Genomic DNA, 20,525 nt, shown 5'->3' with positions numbered 1-20,525 from the left:
GTCTGAGAGAATTCTGTACTAAACCTTCCTCATCCTGGGATCTCTTGGTTAGGAGACATTTAATGACTGCTTCTACTACTTTACAAGTAAAGGGAGTATTTAGATGGTTTATCTGATCGTGATTCAAGATACTTTGGTATCTTGTATCTGTCTAGAAAATTATCCATTTGATCCTTGCTTTCCTGTTTTGTTAAGTATATGCTTTTATAGTAGGATCTGATAATTTTTTGAGCTTCCTCATTTTCTATGGTTATATCTCTATTTCAATTCTGATTTTGTTATTTTTAATTTGGATACAAAGGATTTACCTATCTTCTGGATTTTTCAAAGAACCAGCTCCTGGTTTTGTTGATTCTCTACATAATTCCTTTTGTTTCTACTTGGTTGATTTCAGTACGGAGTTTGATTATTTCCTGCTGTCTAGTACTCTTGGTGTATTTGGATTTTTATTGGTTCTGAGATTTCAGGTGTTCGGACAAACTGCGAGTGTATCATAGCTCCTGTTTCTTTGTGGAGGCTCTCAGAGCTATGAGTTTTCCTCTTAGCATTGCTTTTCTGTGTTCCCAATTTATGCATTCATTTTCATTAAATTCTAGAAAGTCTTTAATTTTTTTCTTTATTTCTTCCTTTAACAAGTTCTCATCAAGTAAATCATTCTTATTCTACCATGTATATGTGGGACTTTGGTTGTTCTTGTTGTTATTGAAGACCATTCTTAGTGATTTCATAGTTTGCATGGAATTAATTCAATCTTCTTGCATCTTTTGAGGCCTTTTTTTGTGATGGATCATATTATCAGTTTTGTAGAAGGTACCATGTAGGACTGAGAAGAAAGTGTCAGGAGCCATATCAGGACAAGCTCATAACTAACAGGTGATCATCCTCAGATGGACAGCCTTGGATTATTTTATAATCCACAACTGGTTTGCCCTTATTAAGCAATTCTGTAAGAGATTCATTTTTGGAAAGTTTCCTGCTATTGAAATGCTATTCGTGTTATTATTATTAGACATATATAGCAATCATTGAGTAAGAGCACACCCCTTTGGAGCAGATCTCTGCAGGCCTACGAAGTTGCACTGTCCCGTAGTGATGCTATTCATACAAATAGATGAATTCTTTAGTCTTAATAATGATCCTACAATAATTCCTAAAATTATATGAATGGTTATTAAGCTCTTATATAGTGGAACTCCTACAAGTCTCTTTCTAATAGTCAGAATTCCAGTGACAACTCCAGTCTCCCAGGTGTCACGAGTTAATTATTCTGAGACAGTAAACAGACTTTCTCCTACTCAGAACACAATTCAAGGAGTTGCAAAAACAGTTATCAAGTGTCATAAACGATTTGTTACAGGTGCAAGGACAGGGGATAAGATATTGACTGTGTTTATCTGTAAATAACTTCACTAACAACTATGGTTTTAGACATTCAGTGAACCTGTAGAGCTGACACTGGTGATGAATGTTTAGCCAGATAATTACTCCTGATGGATATCCATATAAACATTCTCAGTTGTAAACTTGTATTTCTATTTATGCTTTGATCTTTCATATGTACTTGTGGTGAACAATTTAACACCTGATCATGTATTCTGAAAGATTTTTAGGTGCTGAGGACAAAGAGAAGACACACAGAAGGACTGAGACAGAGGGTCTGAACTGGAAGGACAGAGACTGATGGACAGAGAAGGAGAGGGGATGACCTGAAAAGACCAGTTTGAGATAAGGAGAACAAAGGTAAGTAGAACTAAGACAAAAAGATCTGGGCTGAGAAGTAATGTAGAGAGGAATAACTTATGTAACATAAGAGAGCAATCTAGAGAATGAAGGTGAAAAGAGGACAAAAGAAGAAGCTGGAAAGAACAGAAGGTGCAGGCAGGTTTCTCCTTATCTTGGGACAGAAAAGGACATTTCTTAATAGCAATGCAAAATTAGTCTTGTTAAACGGAACAGGCATTTTCTTTTACAAACTTGGGTTTAAATCACTTAGCATTAAAAGGGTTGAAGCGATTTCTTTCTCTCTGTAATAAAGATTGGAGTTCATCTTTCTGTACTGGTCCTTGGTCTTTTGCACCATATGCATATGTAAGTATTGATGTCTGTGTAAGTATGCAATTATGAGAATGTATGCATGTGTGTATGTGTGTGTGTGTGTGTGTGTGTGTGTGTGTGTGTGTTTGTGTAAGAATGTAATTGTGACTGTGCTCCCAGACTCCATGAGAGAGAGACCCAACCACCTGGTCAGGTGGGCACTCCTGAGGCTGCAGAGCTGAAGAGACCACCAACACTGCCCACCCCTGCCCACATCCCTGGCCCAAGAGGAAATTGTATAAGGCCTCTGGGCTCCCGTGAGGGAGTGCCCAGGAGCGGCAGGACCCCTGCCTGAGACACCGCCAGAACCTGAAGGAAACAGACTGGATAAACAGTTCTCTGCACCCGAAACCTGTGGGAGGGAGAGCTAAACGTTCGGATAGGCAGACAAGCCTGGGAAACCAGAATAGACTGCTCTCTGCACATACATCTCAGAAGCAGGAGGTAAAAACAAAAGGCCATCTGGAACCCTGATGCACTGAAGCTCCCGGAAAGGGTGGCGTAGATCTTCCTGGTTGCTGCTGTCACAGAGAGCCCGTGGGCAGCACCCTGTGAGTGAACTTGAGCCTCAGGACCACAGGTAAGACAAACTTTTCTGCTGCAAGTGACATGCCTGGTGAACTCAAGACACAGGCCCACATGAACAGCTGTAGACATGTACAGAGGAAAAACTACATGCACAAAAGCAGAACACTCTGTCACCATAACTGACTGAAAGAGAGGAAAACAGGTCTACAGCACTCCTGACACACAGGCTTATAGGACAGTCTAGCCACTGTCAGAAATAGCAGAACAAAGTAACACTAGAGATAATCTGATGCCGAGAGGCAAGCACAAGAACCCAAGCAACAGAAACAAAGACTACATGGCATGATCGGAGTCCAATTCTCCCACCAAAAAAAAAAAAAAAAAACATGGAAAATCCAAACACACCAGAAAAGCAAGATCTAGTTTCAAAATCATATTTGATCATGATGCTGGAGGACTTCAAGAAAGACGTAAAGAACTCCCTTAGAGAAACACAGAAAAACATTAATAAACAAGTAGAAGCCTACAGAAAGGAATCACAAAAATCCCTGAAAGAATTCCAGGAAAACATAAATAAGCAAGTAGATGCCCATAGAGAGGATACAAAAATCCCTGAAAGAGTTCCAGGAAAGCACAATCAAACAGTTGAAGGAATTAAAAATGGAAATAGAAGCAATCAAGAAAGAACACATGGAAAAAACCCTGGATATAGAAAACCAAAAGAAGAGACAAGGAGCTGTAGATACAAGCTTCACCAACAGAATACAAGAGATGGAAGAGAGAATCTCAGGAGCAGAAGATTCCATAGAAATCATTGACTCAACTGTCAAAGATAATGTAAAGCAGAAAAAGCTACTGGTCCAAAACATACAGGAAATCCAGGACTCAATGAGAAGACCAAACCTAAGGATAATAGGTATAGAAGAAAGTGAAGACTCCCAGCTCAAAGGACCAGTAAATATCTTCAAAAAATCATAGAAGAAAACTTCCCTAACCTAAAAAAAGAGATACGCATAGACATACAAAAAGCCTACAGAACTCCAAATAGATTGGACCAGAAAAGAAACACCTCCTGTCACATAATTGTCAAAACACCAAACGCACAAAATAAAAAAAGAATATTAAAAGCAGTAAGGGAAAAAAGTCAAGTAACATATAAAGGCAGACCTATCAGAATCACACCAGACTTCTTGCCAGAAACTATGAAGGCCAGAAGATCCTGGACTGATGTCATACAGACCCTAAGAGAACACAAATGCCAGCCCAGGTTACTGTATCCTGCAAAACTCTCAATTATCATAGATGGAGAAACCAAGATATTCCATGACAAAACCAAATTTACACAATATCTTTCTACAAATCCAGCAGTACAAAGGATATTAAATGGTAAAGCCCAACATAAGGGGGCAAGCTATACCCTAGAAGAAGCAAGAAACTAATCGTCTTGGCAACAAAACAAAGAGAATGAAAGCACACAAACATAACCTCACATCCAAAAATGAATATAACGGGAAGCAATAATCACTATTCCTTAATATCTCTCAACATCAATGGCCTCAACTCCCCAATAAAAAGAAATAGATTAACAAACTGGATACGCAACGAGGACCCTGCATTCTGCTGCCTACAGGAAACACACCTCAGAGACAAAGACAGACATTACCTCAGAGTGAAAGGCTGGAAAACAACTTTCCAAGAAAATGGTCAGAAGAAGCAAGCTGGAGTAGCCATTCTAATATCAGATAAAATCAATTTTCAACTAAAAGTCATGAAAAAAGATAAGGAAGGAGATCATATTCATCAACAGGAATATCCACCAAGATGAACTCTCAATCCTAAATATCTATGCCCCAAGTATGAGGGCACCTACATACGTAAAAGAAACCTTACTAAAGCTCAAAACACACATTGCACCTCACACAATAATAGTGGGAGATTTCAACACCCCACTCTCATCAATGGACAGATCATGGAAACAGAAATTAAACAGTGATGTCGACAGACTAAGAGAAGTCATGAGCCAAATGGACTTAACAGATATTTATAGAACATTCTATCCTAAAGCAAAAGGATATACCTTCTTCTCAGCTCCTCATGGCACTTTCTCCAAAATTGACCATATAATTGGTCAAAAAACGGGACTCAACAGGTACAGAAAGATAGAAATAATCCCGTGCGTGCTATCGGACCACCACGGCCTAAAACTGGTCTTCAATAACAATAAGGGAAGAATGCCCACATTAACATGGAAATTGAACAATGCTCTACTCAATGATAACCTGGTCAAGGAAGAAATAAAGAGAGAAATTAAAAGCTTTTTAGAATTTAATGAAAATGAAGGTACAACATACCCAAACTTATGGGACACAATGAAAGCTGTGCTAAGAGGAAAACTCATAGCGCTGAGTGCCTACAGAAAGATACAGGAAAGAGCATATGTCAGCAGCTTGACAGCACACCTAAAAGCCCTAGAACAAAAAGATGCAAATACACCCAGGAGGAGTAGAAGGCAGGAAGTAATCAAACTCAGAGCTGAAATCAACCAAGTAGAAACAAAAAGGACCATAGAAAGAATCAACAGAACCAAAAGTTGGTTCTTTGAGAAAATCAACAAGATAGACAAACCCTTAGCCAGACTAACGAGAGGACACAGAGAGTGCGTCCAAATTAACAAAATCAGAAATGAAAAGGAAGACATAACTACAAATTCAGAGGAAATTAAAAAATCATCAGATCTTACTATAAAAACCTATATTCAACAAAACTTGAAAATCATCAGGAAATGGACAATTTCCTAGAAAGATAACAGGAACCGAAGTTAAAGCAGGAACAGATAAACCAGTTAAACAACCCAATAACTCCTAAGGAAATAGAAGCAGTCATTAAAGGTCTCCCAACCAAAAAGAGCCCAAGTCCAGACGTGTTTAGTGCTGAATTCTATCAAACCTTCATAGAAGACCTCATACCAATATTATCAAACTATTCCCTAAAATTGAAACAGATGTATCACTACCGAATACCTTCTACAAAGCCACAATTACTCTTATACCTAAACCACACAAAGACACAACAAAGAAAGAGAACTTCAGACCAAATTCCCTTATGAATATCGACGCTAAAATACTCAATAAAATTCTGGCAAACCGAATTCAAGAGCACATCAAAACAATCATCCACCATGATCAAGTAGGCTTCATCCCAGGCATGCAGGGATGGTTTAATATACGGAAAACCATCAATGTGATCAATTATATAAACAAACTGAAAGAACAAAACCACATGATCATTTCATTAGATGCTGAGAAAGCATTTGACAAAATTCAACACCCCTTCATGATAAAAGTCCTGGAAAGAATAGGAATTCAAGGCCCATACCTAAACATAGTAAAAGCCATATACAGCAAACCAGTTGCTAACATTAAACTAAATGGAGAGAAACTTGAAGCAATCCCACTAAAATCCGGGACTAGACAAGGCTGCCCACTCTCTCCCCACTTATTCAATATAGTTCTTGAAGTTCTAGCCAGAGCAATTAGACAACAAAAGGAGATCAAGTGGATACAGATCGGAAAAGAAGAGGTCAAAATATCACTATTTGCAGATGATATGATAGTATATTTAAGTGTACCATAAATTCCACCAGAGAACTACTAAATCTGATAAACAACTTCAGCAAAGTGGCTGGGTATAAAATTAACTCAAATAAATCAGTTGCCTTCCTCTATACAAAAGAGAAACAAGCCGAGAAAGATATTAGGAAAACGACAGCCTTCATAATAGACCTAAATAATATAAAGTACCTCGGTGTGACTTTAACAAAGCAAGTAAAAGATCTGTACAATAAGAACTTCAAGACACTGAGGAAAGAAATTGAAGAAGACCTCAGAAGATGGAAAGATCTCCTATGCTCATGGATTGGCAGGATTAATATAGTAAAAATGGCCAATTTACCAAAAGCGCCCTACAGATTCAATGCAATCCCCATCAAAATACCAATCCAATTCTTCAAAGAGTTAGACAGAACAATTTGCAAATTCATCTGGAAAAACAAAAAACCCAGGATTGCTAAAACTATCCTCAACAATAAAAGGACTTCAGTGGGAATCACTATCCCTGAACTCAAGCAGTATTACAGAGCAATAGTGATAAAAACTGCATGGTATTGGTACAGATACAGACAGCCAGACCAATGGAATAGAATTGAGGACCCAGAAATGAATCCACACACCTATGGTCACTTGATTTTTGACAAAGGAGCCAAAACCATCCAATGGAAAAATGATAGCATTTTCAGCAAATGATGCTGGTTCAACTGGAGGTCAACATGTAGAAGAATGCAGATCGATCCATGCTTATCACCCTGTACAAAGCTTAAGTCCAAGTGGATCAATGACCTCCACATCAAACCAGACACACTCAAACTAATAGAAGAAAAACTAGGGAAGCATCTTGAACACATGTGCACTGGAAAAAATTTCCTGAAGAAAACACCAATGGCTTACGCTCTAAGATCAAGAATCGGCAAATGGGATCTCATAAAACTGCAAATCTTCTGTAAGGCAAAGGACACTTTGGTTAGGACAAAACGGCAACCAACAGATTGGGAAAAGATCTTTACCAATCCTACAACAGATAGAGGCCTTATATCCAAAATATACAAAGAACTCAAGAAGTTAGACTTCAGGGAAACAAATAACCCTATTAAAAAAAGGGGTTCAGAGCTAAACAAAGAATTCACAGCTGAGGAATGCCAAATGGCTGAGAAACACCTAAAGAAATGTTCAAAATCTTTAGTCATGAGGGAAATGCAAATCAAAACAACCCTGAGATTTCACCTCACACCAGTGAGAATGGCTAAGATCAAAAACTCAGGTGACAGCAGATGCTGGCGAGGATGTGGAGAAAGAGGAACACTCCTGCTTTGTTGGTGGGATTGCAGACTGATAAAACCATTCTGGAAATCAGTCTGGAGGTTCCTCAGAAAATTGGATATTGAACTGCCTGAGGATCCAGCTATACCTCTCTTGGGCATATACCCAAAAGATGCCTCAACATATAAAAGATACACGTGCTCCACTATGTTCATCGCAGCCTTATTTATAATAGCCAGAAAATGGAAAGAACCCAGATGCCCTTCAACAGAGGAATGGATACAGAAAATGTCGTACATCTACACAATGGAATATTACTCAGCTATCAAAAACAACGACTTTATGAAATTCGTAGGCAAATGGTTGGAACTGGAAAATATCATCCTGCCCAATCACAGAAAGATATACATGGTATGCACTCATTGATAAGTGGCTATTAGCCCAAATGCTTGAATTACCCTAGATCCCTAGAACAAACGAAACTCAAGACTGATGATCAAAATGTGAATGCTTCACTCCTTCTTTAAATGAGGAAAAAGAATACCATTGGGAGGGAAGGGAGAGGCAATGATTAAAAAAGAGAGTGAAGGAACACCCAGTCAGTACCTGCCCCACATGTGGCCCATTCATGTACAGCCACCCAATTAGACAAGATGGATGAAGCAAAGAAGTGCAGACTGACAGGAGCAGGATGTAGATCTCTCCTGAGAGACACAGCCAGAATACAGCAAATACAGAGGCGAATGCCAGCAGTATACCACTGAACTGAGAATAGAACCCCCGTTGAAGGAATCAGAGAAAGAATTGGAAGAGCTTGAAGGGGCTCAAGACCCCATATGTACAACAATGCCAAGCAACCAGAGATTCCAGGGACTAAGCCACTAACTAAAGACTATACATGGACTTACCCTGGACTCTGACCTCATAGGTAGCAACGAATATCCTAGTAAGAGCACTAGTGGAAGGGGAAGCCCTGGGTCCTGCTAAGACTGAACCCCCAGTGAACTAGACTGTGGGGAGGAGGGTGGCAATGAGGGGAGGGTTCGGAGTGGAACACCCATAAGGAAGAGGAGGGGGGAGGTGGTTGTTTGCCCGGAAACCGGGAAAGGGAATAACACTCGAAATGTATATAAGAAATACTCAAGTTAATAAAAAAGAAAAAAATAATGTAATTGTGAGATTGCATGAAATTTGGGCCCAGCTGAATTTCAGTGGAAATGTATCAATGCACATTTATTGAATCCAGGTGTGAAATTATATATTTATGCATATTTATCTATGTAAAAGTTTTTAATTCTGTAATTGCTATGCACTTCTCATGGTTTAATAGATGTTGATGGCTCCAAGCTTCTCCCTAGCCTGTCAAGCAAAAAGCATAAGGACAAAATGGAAAAGGCTCCAGCAAGTAATCTTCTACTTTATCTCCTGCTGTTTCAGAATGAGGTGGTAAGTGCCAGATACTGCAGTTTCTGGTCTCAGAAGGCAGACCAGTTACACTAGCACAGCATAGTGACTTAGACATAGATAAGTAAATCAGGTACAGAAACTTAGTAACTTAAACTTAGATAAGTAAACTTATTATTATACAGCAACCCAAAATATCTTGTTAGACAAAATCTTACCACATATTTCGTAAGACAAAGTCTTACCCTCAGCTAACACCCTCATCCTCAGCTTCTTCAAGAAGAACGAACAGGAGAAAGAAGATCAATCTTAGGGCTGGCCCATGGCAAGGAGGTGTATTATTTGTTTTAGGATGAAAGGTAGTATTGGTATTTGTTAAAAATATTTGGTTCATACCTTGTTAGTTTCTCTGTGTCCTTGCTTAGTTTCTCTTTCCATGATCTGTGCATTTATGACAGTGTGGTATTGTATATGGAATTATGTATGCTTTGAGCTTAGTAAAGTTTAATTGATGAATGAGTATGCCCTTCATTTTGTAGCATAATTATTCAGAATTGATTTTTTCTTGGTATATTTTTCATTTGATGAGTATGAAATGTCCTTCATTACCATTTTTCATAACTTTTCCTTGAAAGTCTCTTTCATTTGATATTAGAGTGGTAACGCCAGGTTCTTTCTTGGGAACATTGGCTGGAAAATTTTTTTCCCACCTTTCATTCTGAACATATATTTGTCTTTGTCATTGGATTGTGTTGTTTAAGCAGCAAAATGCTGGGATATATATATATATATATATATATATATATATATATATATATATATATATATATATATATATATATGCATACACACACACACACACACACACACACACACTCTTTATGTAGAATTGAGTCCTTTGGTGTTTTGTTTTATTTGGGACCAATATTTGCTTTTTTCTGTTAATTTTTTTGTTAGATATCAAATTATGTTTCTGTGGCTATCTTCTTTAACTCTTTAGTGTTTTTTCAAAGTAGATTATTTTCTTGCTTTGTGTGGGGGTGTCGTTTCCCTCCTTGTTCTGGAACATTAGATATATTATCTTTTGAAGGACTGGATTTGTGGAAATATATATTCTAAATTTGCTATTGTGTGGCATATCTTGATATGTCCATCTATGTTGTTAAGAGTTTTTATAGTAGCATGGGTTGACATTTTTGTTCTTTTAGAATCTGTGTGATATATGCCCAGGATCTGTGTCTTTTATGAAGTCTGGTGGAATTCTGATAGGTTTGCCTTTTTATGTTAGTCGACCTTTTTGCCTTACTGCTTTTAATATTTTTTCTTTGATTTGTGGACTTTATACTTTGACTATTATATGATGGGAGAAAATTCTTTTCTGGTCTAATTTTTTGGAGTACTATTTACTTCTCATATATTGTCTCTTTCTTTAGGTTAGGGAACATTTGTAGTATAATTTTGTTGAAGATAATTACTGGCCCTTCAAAGTGGGAGTCTTCATTCTCTTCTATACCTATAATCCTTAGGTTTTATCGACTCATTTTGTCTGAGATTTCTGGGATGTTTTGGGTTAGGAGTTTTTGTGTTTTGCATTTTTTGACAGTAGTGTCAATGTTTTCTATGGTACCTTCTGTCTCTGATAATCTTTTCATCTTTTATGTTCTGTTGTTTGATGCTTGCATTCTTGAATCCTAATTTCTTTCCCAGGTTTTCCATATCCAGATTGACACTTTTTGTGTGTTTTTGTTGTTGTTGTTGTTGTTGCTGTTTAAATATTTTTTTTCCTGATGGGTTGTTCAATTCCTCCACCTGTTTGATTATGGTCTCCTGTAATTCTTTAAGGGAGTTTTGTGTTTCCTCTACAAGGGCTTCTATCTCTTTACATCTGTTGTCCTGTATTTCTTTGATGGAGTTATTTATGTCTTTCTTAAAATCCTTTAACATCATCATGTTAAGTGATTTGAAGTACAAACATTTCTTTTTCTTTTCTGTTCTGTTGAGGGTATCCTAGCCTTGCGTTGGTGTGAGAACTGAGTTCTGATTATGTCATGTAGCCTTGGTTTATGTTGCTTAGGCTATTATACTTCCCTCTTGCCATCTCGTTATCTCTGGGGTTAGCTGGTTTTACTGTCTCTGACAATGGATTGATCCTCCTGTAAGCCTGTGTGTCAGCACTCCATGGAGATTAGGTCTTTCCTGAAGCATCTTGTGTACCAAAGCTGTGGAACAGGTTCAGCTACAAGGAATAGATAGAAATCAAAAGTATCCTGTAGCAGACTGCCCCTCTCTTCCTGGGTTCTGAGGACTCTGAGAAGTGGTAGTCTCTAATGTGATCTTGAGTGTGTCAGTACTCCTGGAAATCCAGCCATTTCCTGGTGGTGTCTGGGTACAGAGAGGTGAGGTACAGGTTCAGCTATGGAAACATAGCTTTGGGTCCTCTTGATTTTTAATCTTTCACTGGAACAGCTCACAAATGAAATTTGACTCTGTGACCAGTGAGCCCCTAGGAATGATCATCCCTTTGTATCTTCAGAGACTGGACAACACATGAGTGGCGCCTGACATTTTTACATGGGCGCTAAGAATTAAAATAAGGTATCATATTCTTACATGTCAAATGTATTCCTAACTGAGATAATTGCTCAGTCAACAAAGCATTGCTGTTGAATATGAAATAGACTATCGTTGAAAAATAAAATGTTTAGACAATGTCATCTAGGTAATTGAATTTTAATATATTTATCAACTCACTTAATTACTTCATGATGGTTTAACCAACGCATGGAATGCATATTCATTAAAACGAAGAAAAGCATAAAGTTTATTTTTACAACTTTCTGAATCATGTAATAAATAATAAGTCTCCATTAATGTACCGGGATCCATAATAGTGGTATAGATTATGAATGAATAAAAAGTATTATGAGCTTTCTTTTATAAAAATTGCATAAAGATATAAGAAAAAGGAAAGAAGTGAATGCATAAATCAGTGTGTTGTAGGTGATTGTATGCAAATAATTCAAGAATCTATTTTAGAAATAAGTTCATTGAGACTGTCCTAAGAAAGTGACAGTTAAGTTAAATAAGATGAAAAATATTGAACTATATTTCGGGCAATATTACAATAAATATAAGGTAAATAAAAGGAAAAAGAGCTTGACATATACAAAAAGTAAATGTGAAAGAAGTTTGTATAGATTAAGTGATGGAAGAGAGGATGAAATAAATCTGAAGCTTAGGCAAATAAAGCATATGAGCTTACAGAAACAATATAAGAGATATAAATTTTTATTTATGGAAAATATCTTAGAAATAATTGAATAGTTTTAAATAAGTTTGTTTAACTCAGTATGTATATAGGAAGGGACTCTGGTTACTTATGTATTATGAAATGATACCGAGAATGATTTGAAGGCTGTTTTTGAAGTCTAACTGGAAGTAGTGTCAGTGATAATGAAAAAGAGTCATATCAGAGAGCTATGTTGGAAATTGATGTTTTTGGTAGAAGAATGAGTGTGGGGAGGGCAAGAATCAAATAAAGCTAATGTCTTTTTTCTGAGCAAATGAAAAGGTGTTGGGATTATTTACTCTGATTTGAAATATTTCATGATAAGTGGGTTTAGGAGAATTTTAAAGGAATTTATTTTAGATTGATTTACTTCAAGATGCTTGAAAGAACCTGTAACTCACTAGACATTTCTACTTACTGTACATGGTTTTGTGATTTAAGCCATTACTCAGAGCATTATTAGCTGTTATATAAGAAAAAACTTAATTCAATATCTGTATTTATTAAGTTATATCTGGGTGTTCTTATTTAATAAAGAGCAAACATATGATTATACTACATGTTTATTTAGTATATTCAGCAAATTATTTGCCCATTTACTTACTACAAACATTTTAGATTGCAATTAGAATTTAATCCAAGTTTATGGGGGTTGACACGGCTGTTTGATTAGTATTTAATAGCTCATGAATGTGAATTTCGCAGAAAGAAGTCATTTGCTCAGTTTTTGTAAATTTACAGACCCTGGAAGAGAAAAAAATATGTAATAAATTCTAGCTCTTCTAGTTTTTTTTTTTTTTTTTTGAGCTGGGGACCGAACCCAGGGCCTTGCGCTTCCTAAGCAAGCGCTGTACTACTGAGCTAAATCACCAACCCCTCTAGTTTTTATATTTAGTATTTTAGTGTGTTATGCAGAAATTCTGAATCCAGATGATTTTAACTATAATATCCAGTACTATTAAACATATGCACAGCATTTTACAACTATGAATAGTATATGCTTTCAGAAAATTTTCATTAAAAGAGCCAGAAATTCTTCATGACTTCTACCGAACATGGACATTGGGAACAGAATAAACTGCAAATAAGGAAATGCAGAAAGTGATTGACACACGCAAATTCTTGGTTTTAAATTTAACAATCGTGAATGTTATCGGATAGAGCTTTGAAAATAGAGTCAATGACAGGATGAAAAATACTGAAGAAGAGTATTTAAATTAAATTTTTACTAAATAAAAGAAAACAGTGGATCTGAAGGTAAGCTACTTTTAACAAATTGACCCTGATCTCCTGCCACTATTTATTTAATGCTTTGGTTTTTGTTCTTATATTATGTTTAGAAACATATCAATGATTCTCATTATTCTTAAATAAATGATATGTAGTTCAGCTGATTAAATATTCCACATTATCTTAATGTTCTTCTGTATCATTGGATATTAAAATTATAGAGATTATTTTGACTAGAATAAAATTTATTGTTTCCTTATCATATGAGAGAAGCAATTATTTACAGAGAATGGATACCTAATATTTTCTAAATACTGTCAATAGAGGTTTAAACCATTTATATTAGCTCAATCATTTATACCTCCAAATGAAAGTCATTAAATGTTACTACACATATAGTACGTAAAGGAAGTGATATATAGGGATAAAACCAACACCTATGCTGCCACAATCATCTATTATCCCCATGATGAAAGCCAATCCTAGGAAGAGAAGATGGTACAGACACAGTGAAGGATAAATCAGCTTCATTCAAAATGAGGATTGAGCTGAAAAGGGATTTGAACTAAGAATAGTTAATAATAATATAAATAAGGTTAATGTTATGAGTCCTGGTTTACCTGATATGGTTGCCTTATCCCTTTAACTTGGGCAGTCACATTTCTGCTCCGTGGAATGAGACGTCTCCACCTTCTCTGCCCTCACATATTTCAGTTTGTCACATGGTCCTCAGGACATCCTTATACCTGGGGAGGTATTTTTCTTCTTGGAAATACAAAATGCTCATATTTCCTGACTTCGGAGACAGGGTTAAAAGGAAATGGGAAATGAGTTACATACATACCACAACTCTTCTGTATTATTCCCTAAATGGGGGTTTTTCGAGGATGGGATACTTGAGGTGAGCAGAAAGGAAAGATGCTGCTTTATTTGAAATATTTTCTTACCTCATTCTGTTCCCCTGTAAAGGGCCCAGCCTTATCCCTCAGGCATGGCCATGTTCCTGTCACTGCTCCCCTCCCTATTTCTTGCAGCTCTTAATTCTAGTTCCTGCTTGCCACTCTAGGTTTCATCTTGACCAGATTCAGCTCATTTTCCTGTGATCCTGCTCTGAAACATACACAAGTTTTTTTTTTCTTTTGTTTCATTTTCAATCGTTTAATATTTATGTTGGCTTTTGTTTTACCTCTTTTATGGAAGCCTTAGAGGAGAATCATTCAGGGATGTCTGTTTTGATTGGAATGAGAAAATAAAGAAAAAATCCCTTTTTAATTTTACAAGACATTTTCATATCTAAGTTTTTCACTAACATTTCCCACCATGCTAGTTTATCTCCCTGTCTTGTCCTGAGTTCTTTCCTCTCATTGCTACTTGGATACTGCCTCGTAGGACTTACTGCAGAACCATGAATGCTGGCATACACGAGGAAGGAGTTGATTCTTCACCACTTTTCTAACCCTTTTTTAGATGTATCTTCCTTCTCTCTTGAGCTATTTGAATTAATTTGGATTACTGTACTCAATTGTATAGTACTATAGTGCTTGTGCCTTGAAAATATCTGTTATTATTTTCTTGTCATAGTTCTACAGCTCAGGGTTGGGCCTAGTTACATTTTGGAACATTATTCCAAGAAGTTTGTGAACTTGAAAAAAACCTAGGCAGCAGCTATCAATACTTTCAGATGGTACTTTAATACATGAGGGCTTAAAACCTTTAATAAATCATGGAAAAAGCAGTATGAGATTCCTGTTTCTGTAAAGTACTTGAAAAACAAAAAAGGGAAAAAGACCATGCCCCACTCACTTTTGTCTTCACGTAGGGTGCACAAATGTGACTTTAGTTTTGATGCCTTTTCTGGTTAGAACATAAAATTGTTTGTGGTAGTTTGCGGTAATGGTTTGCTTCTATTAGTTTACGCTTTTGTGATTTTTTTTTGTCTTCATTATTCCCATTAGGGCCATGCTTCCCCATTTTGTATAGATAAAAGGTGGATTCAGTCCAGCTATTATTGTCCTGGGGAACAACCCACAATTTTGGGAACAAATGTCCGCAATTATGTAGTTGACTATGGTTTGAAATCCTTCCTTGCCATCACTTTCTGGCAGCAACATAATTCTGTACTATCTCTTCAATAATTGACAACCCTATAATCCCATTATATATCTGTGTGCAGGGGGAAATGGGATTCTTTAAATTTTCTGTGTTATGTGGTTTTATTCTTCCATAAATTATTTCCCACAGCCACAGAGCACAGCACACTACCGCGCATTATTGAATGCTGGGATAATTGGGGAAGGGTAATTTGAAATACATCACTGTTCTTTGTGTCAGAAATTTTTTTTTTTTTTCGGAGCTGGGGACCGAATCCAGGGCCTTGCGCATGGTAGGCAAGCACTCTACCACTGAGCTAAATCCCTAACCCCAGAGATTCTTATTTTTAATAAGTAATCCATCCTATAGAAATAGCTAATTAACTCTTGTGTTCTCCTTCATATATGGGTGCTGCTGTGAATAAATTCCATTTTTCCATTGATAAACAAAAATAAAATCCCATAAAGGCACGAAAATACATAAAGAGGGAAAAGTATCCACAAAGAAAATGCATTTAAAATGGAGAAAAATATAAACAAAATGAGATCAAAATTTATAGCCAGAAATTATGAAATTAAAAATTTCATTATAAAACTACAAATTCGTAAGGTTAGATAATACAAATATATATTCATGCAAAGAGGAAAACCACAAAGAGTTAACTCAAAATGTATTATATAAACCAAGATTGGAATGGAGCACTCACTGTTTCTGCTGTAGAGGCAAAAATGGAAGGACTACCACTAGGTTTACCCCAGGTTTATTGCATAGTGACAAATTTTCAAGAAAGGTGATGTTTCAAAAATAACTCACAAATAAATCATTGATAATTTAAACAAATACAAAAATAATAAAATATAGAAGAGCAACCCTAGCCAATGTTGATCTGATAGGATGCATAGGATTACTTCGATATTCTGGTATTTTTTGAGGCCTGTTATGTGAATGAGTTTATGGTCAAATTTGGAGAAGTTACAATGAGGTGAAGAGGAAAAGGTATATTCTTTTGTTTTAGGATGAAATGTTACCTAAATCTCTGTTAAATACATTTGGATTTTTCAAGTTATTAAAATAAATTCTGTTATTTTAACCGTATATGTTTACTTTCAGTTTCCATAAATTGTCCGTTGATGAGAGTGCGGAGTTGAAGTCTCCTACAATTTATTGTGTGTGGTGCAATATTTGCTTTGACTTATAGTTATGTTTCATTTATGAATTTAGGTGTCCTTGCATTTGAAACATAGTTGTTCAGAATTGAAAGTTCATCTTAGCATTATTTTTCTTTGACAAGTATGGTTACCTTCCTTATCATTTTGATAACTTTGTGTTGAAAGTCAATTTTACTCGATATTAGAAAGGCTACTCCAGCTTGTTTCTTGGGAACATTTGCTTAGAATTTTTCTCCAGGCTTTTACCCTGAGATACTCTTTCTTTGTCACTAAGGTGTATTTCCTGTATGCAGCAAAATCTTGGGTCCTCTTTTCGTATTCAGTCTCCTAGTTTATGTCTTTTTATTTGAGGAATTGTGTTCATTGATGTTAAGAGATATTAAATTAAATGGACTATTGCTTTCTATTATTTTTTGTTGTTAGAAAGGGAACTACTATTGTGTGGCTACCATCTTTTGGGTTTGTTGAAAGATTATTTCGCTACTTTTTGCTACGGTGTAGTTTCCCTCCTTGGGTTGGAAGTTTCCATCTACTATCATTTGTAGGGTTGGATTTGTGGAAAGATATTGTGTACATTTCACTTTGCCATGGAATGTCTTGGTTTCTCCATCCATGGTAATTGAAAATTTCACCAGATATCCTAGCCTGAAGATCCAGAAATGAATGCACACACCTACAGTCACTTTGTCTTCGACAAAGGTGCTAAAACCACGAAATGGAAAAAAAGACAGAATTTTCACGAAATTATGGTTCAACTGGAGGTCAGCATATAGAAGAATCAATTATGTAAACAAAGCTCCGGGGGATGGCAAATGAACATCTTATTAGATGCTGATAAAAATTTAAAAAATAAATATTTCTTCATGTTATAAGTCTTGGAAAATATCAGGAATTCAACGGCCATACGAGAACATAGTAAGTATTAAAAAAAAAAAAAAAGTAGCCAGCATCAAACTTACTGGAGAGAAATTTGAAGCAATACCACAAAAATCACGGACTGGAAAAGGTTGCCTAATCTTTACTTACTCCTTCAGTATGGTACTGGAAGTCTTATTCACAGAAAATAGAAAAAAAAAAAAAAAAACACGGGGCAAAACGGAAAAATTTAGAAAGCCAGAAGCTAAAATATCACGATTTTTAGATGATGTGATTGTATATTTTAGTGACCCCAAAATTTCCACCAGAAAACTCCTTCAGCTGATAAACAACTTCAGCAAAGTGGCTGGATGTGAACTTAACTCAAACAAATCTATAGCATTCTACTTCAAGGATAAACAGTTTGAGGGGAACTTAAGGAAATAACAGCCTTCCCAATAGTCACAAATAAGAAAAAAATACCTCAGGTTTACTCTAAACAAGCAAGTGAAATTCTGTATGACAGGAACTTCAAGTCTCTGAAGAAAAAAAAACATTGACGAAGGTCTCATAAGATGGAATAATTTCCCATGCTCATGCATGGGAAGGGTTAATATTGTAAAAATGGCCATCTTGCCAAAAGCAGTCAACAGATTCTAGGCAATCACCATCAAAATTCCAACTCAATTCTTCACAGAGTTAGAAAGACCAATTTGAAATATTAATATGAATATTAATAAAAATTGATCTGAACGGTACAGAGACAGTGAGGTAGATCAATGGACTATAGACACTTGATATTTGACAATAAACCAAAACCATCCAATGGAAAGATAACATTTTCAACAAATGTTTCTCATTCGACTGGAGGTTACCATGTAGAAGAATGGAAATCTATCAATTCTTATCACCCTGTGCAAAGCAGAAGTCGAAGTGGATCAAGTATCTCCACAAAAAATGACATATAATCTTAAACTAATAGAAGAAAAAGTGGGTAAGTTTCCTGTACAGAACACCAATGGCTTTTACTCCAAGATCAAGAATCTACAAATGGGACTTCATAAAGCTCTTGTAGGGCTAGGGCTGTGGCATTTGGAAAAAGGTACAATCAACAAATTACGAAAAGATCTTTACCAATCTTCCATCTGATAGAGGGATAGAATCAATCTATACAAAGACTCAAATAGTCCTTTCAAAAATGCTGTATAGCGCTAAACAAAGAATTCTCTACTGAGGAATATCAACATCCTTAGCCATCAGGATAATGCAAATCACAAAATTCTAAGGTTACACGCACTCCAGTTAGAATGGCTAAAGTAAAAAAATGAGATGACAACAGATGCTGGCAAGGAGGTGGAGAAAGACAAACTCTCCTCCATGTTTGGTCAGATTGCAAGCTTGTACAACCACTCTGGAAATCAGTCTGGAGTTTTCTCACAAAGTTGGATATAGGACTACCTGAGGAAACTACAAACCCACTTCTTGGATATATACCCAAAAGATCTCCAACATATAAGTAGGACACGCGATGCTACAGGTTGAGAGCACCTTTCTTTTTTATAATAGCCAGAAGTTGAAAAGAAACCAGATGTCTCTCCACATAGTAATGGATAAAGGAAATGTGGTACATTTACACACCTGTGCTCTTCTAAGTTATCAAAAACAAAGTTTGTATAAAATTCTTAAGATGGAAGTAGAAATTATCATTCTGGGTGAGGTAACCCAGTCACAAAAGAACGCAAATGGTAAACATTTATTAGAAGTGTGTATCAGCCCAAAAGTGTGGAATACACAAGAAAGAATTCTCAGGTCATATGAAGCCCAAGCAGAAAGAAGACCAAAATGCAGATGTTACATTCCTTCTTAGAAGGGGAAAAATATTCATGGTAGGAAATACAAGGATAAAGAGTTAACCAGGGACTGAAGAAAGGGTCAACCAGAGACTGCCTCTTGTTGGGATCTGTCCCATATGCAGTCACACAAACCAGTCACTATTGCTGATGCAAACATGCCCTTGTTGACAGGACTCAGATAAGGATATCTCCTGAGAGACTCTGACTGAACCCTACTGACACTGGTGAGGATGATTGTAGCTAAACATTGGACTGAACAAGGGGGTTCAATGGAGTTGTTAGAGAGCTGAAGGGGTTTGCAAAACCCCAGGAAGAACAATAATATCAACCAACCAGACCCCACTAGAAATTTGAGGGATCAAACCACCCACTACTGAGTAAAGATTGAGGGACCCATGAGTGCAGCCACATATGTGGCAGAGGATTGCACTGTCTCACATCGTTGAAAGGAAAAGCCCTTAATCCTGTGAAGACTTGTTTCCCAATGTAGGGTAATGCCAGGGCATTTAAGTTGAAGTGGATTGGTGGGAATGGGAACATCCCCAGTGATGTCATGTATCTGGTGGGGGTTATGGGAGAGGGAGGAAAAGAGATAACATTTGAAATGTAAATACATAAAATAGTCAGGAAAATTATTAGATAAAAATGACGTTTTGTCTCATTAAATTAATCATACAGTAAAATATCATTTCCCATTTCTGATATTGGCACAAATGTTAGAGTTTGGCATTAACTTCCTTTGGTCTCTTTTGCTGTCTATACCCAACATGTCCCTTTTTGTTATGAGTTATATAAACAAAAATCTATTTTTCAATTTAAAGGAATATAGATTGAAAAAATACTGATATCATTTGAGAAAGAAAGATACTAACAATTTTACTATACTTCCCTTTATTAAAAGTTAGACAACTCCTTGAAAAAACTTCAATGGATAATGTCAAATATGTTTGTAGTAATGGTACATCAAATAATTTTTGTTAATAGCCACAAACAAGAAATGTTTCTGATATTTATGCATTATGGTATTTGATTATGGAAGAAACTGAATGATCTTAGATTTTGAAAATAATGTATATAAATCATTTATTTTTAATTTTTGTTGACAGAAGTAAATTATCAACTAATACATATAAACAATGAG

Source organism: Rattus norvegicus, chromosome Y (genome assembly GCF_021556685.1).
Source record: "Rattus norvegicus strain SHRSP/BbbUtx chromosome Y, alternate assembly SHRSP_T2T, whole genome shotgun sequence".
Lineage (NCBI taxonomy): Eukaryota > Metazoa > Chordata > Mammalia > Rodentia > Muridae > Rattus > Rattus norvegicus.
Note: the sequence above shows the minus strand (reverse complement) of the source record.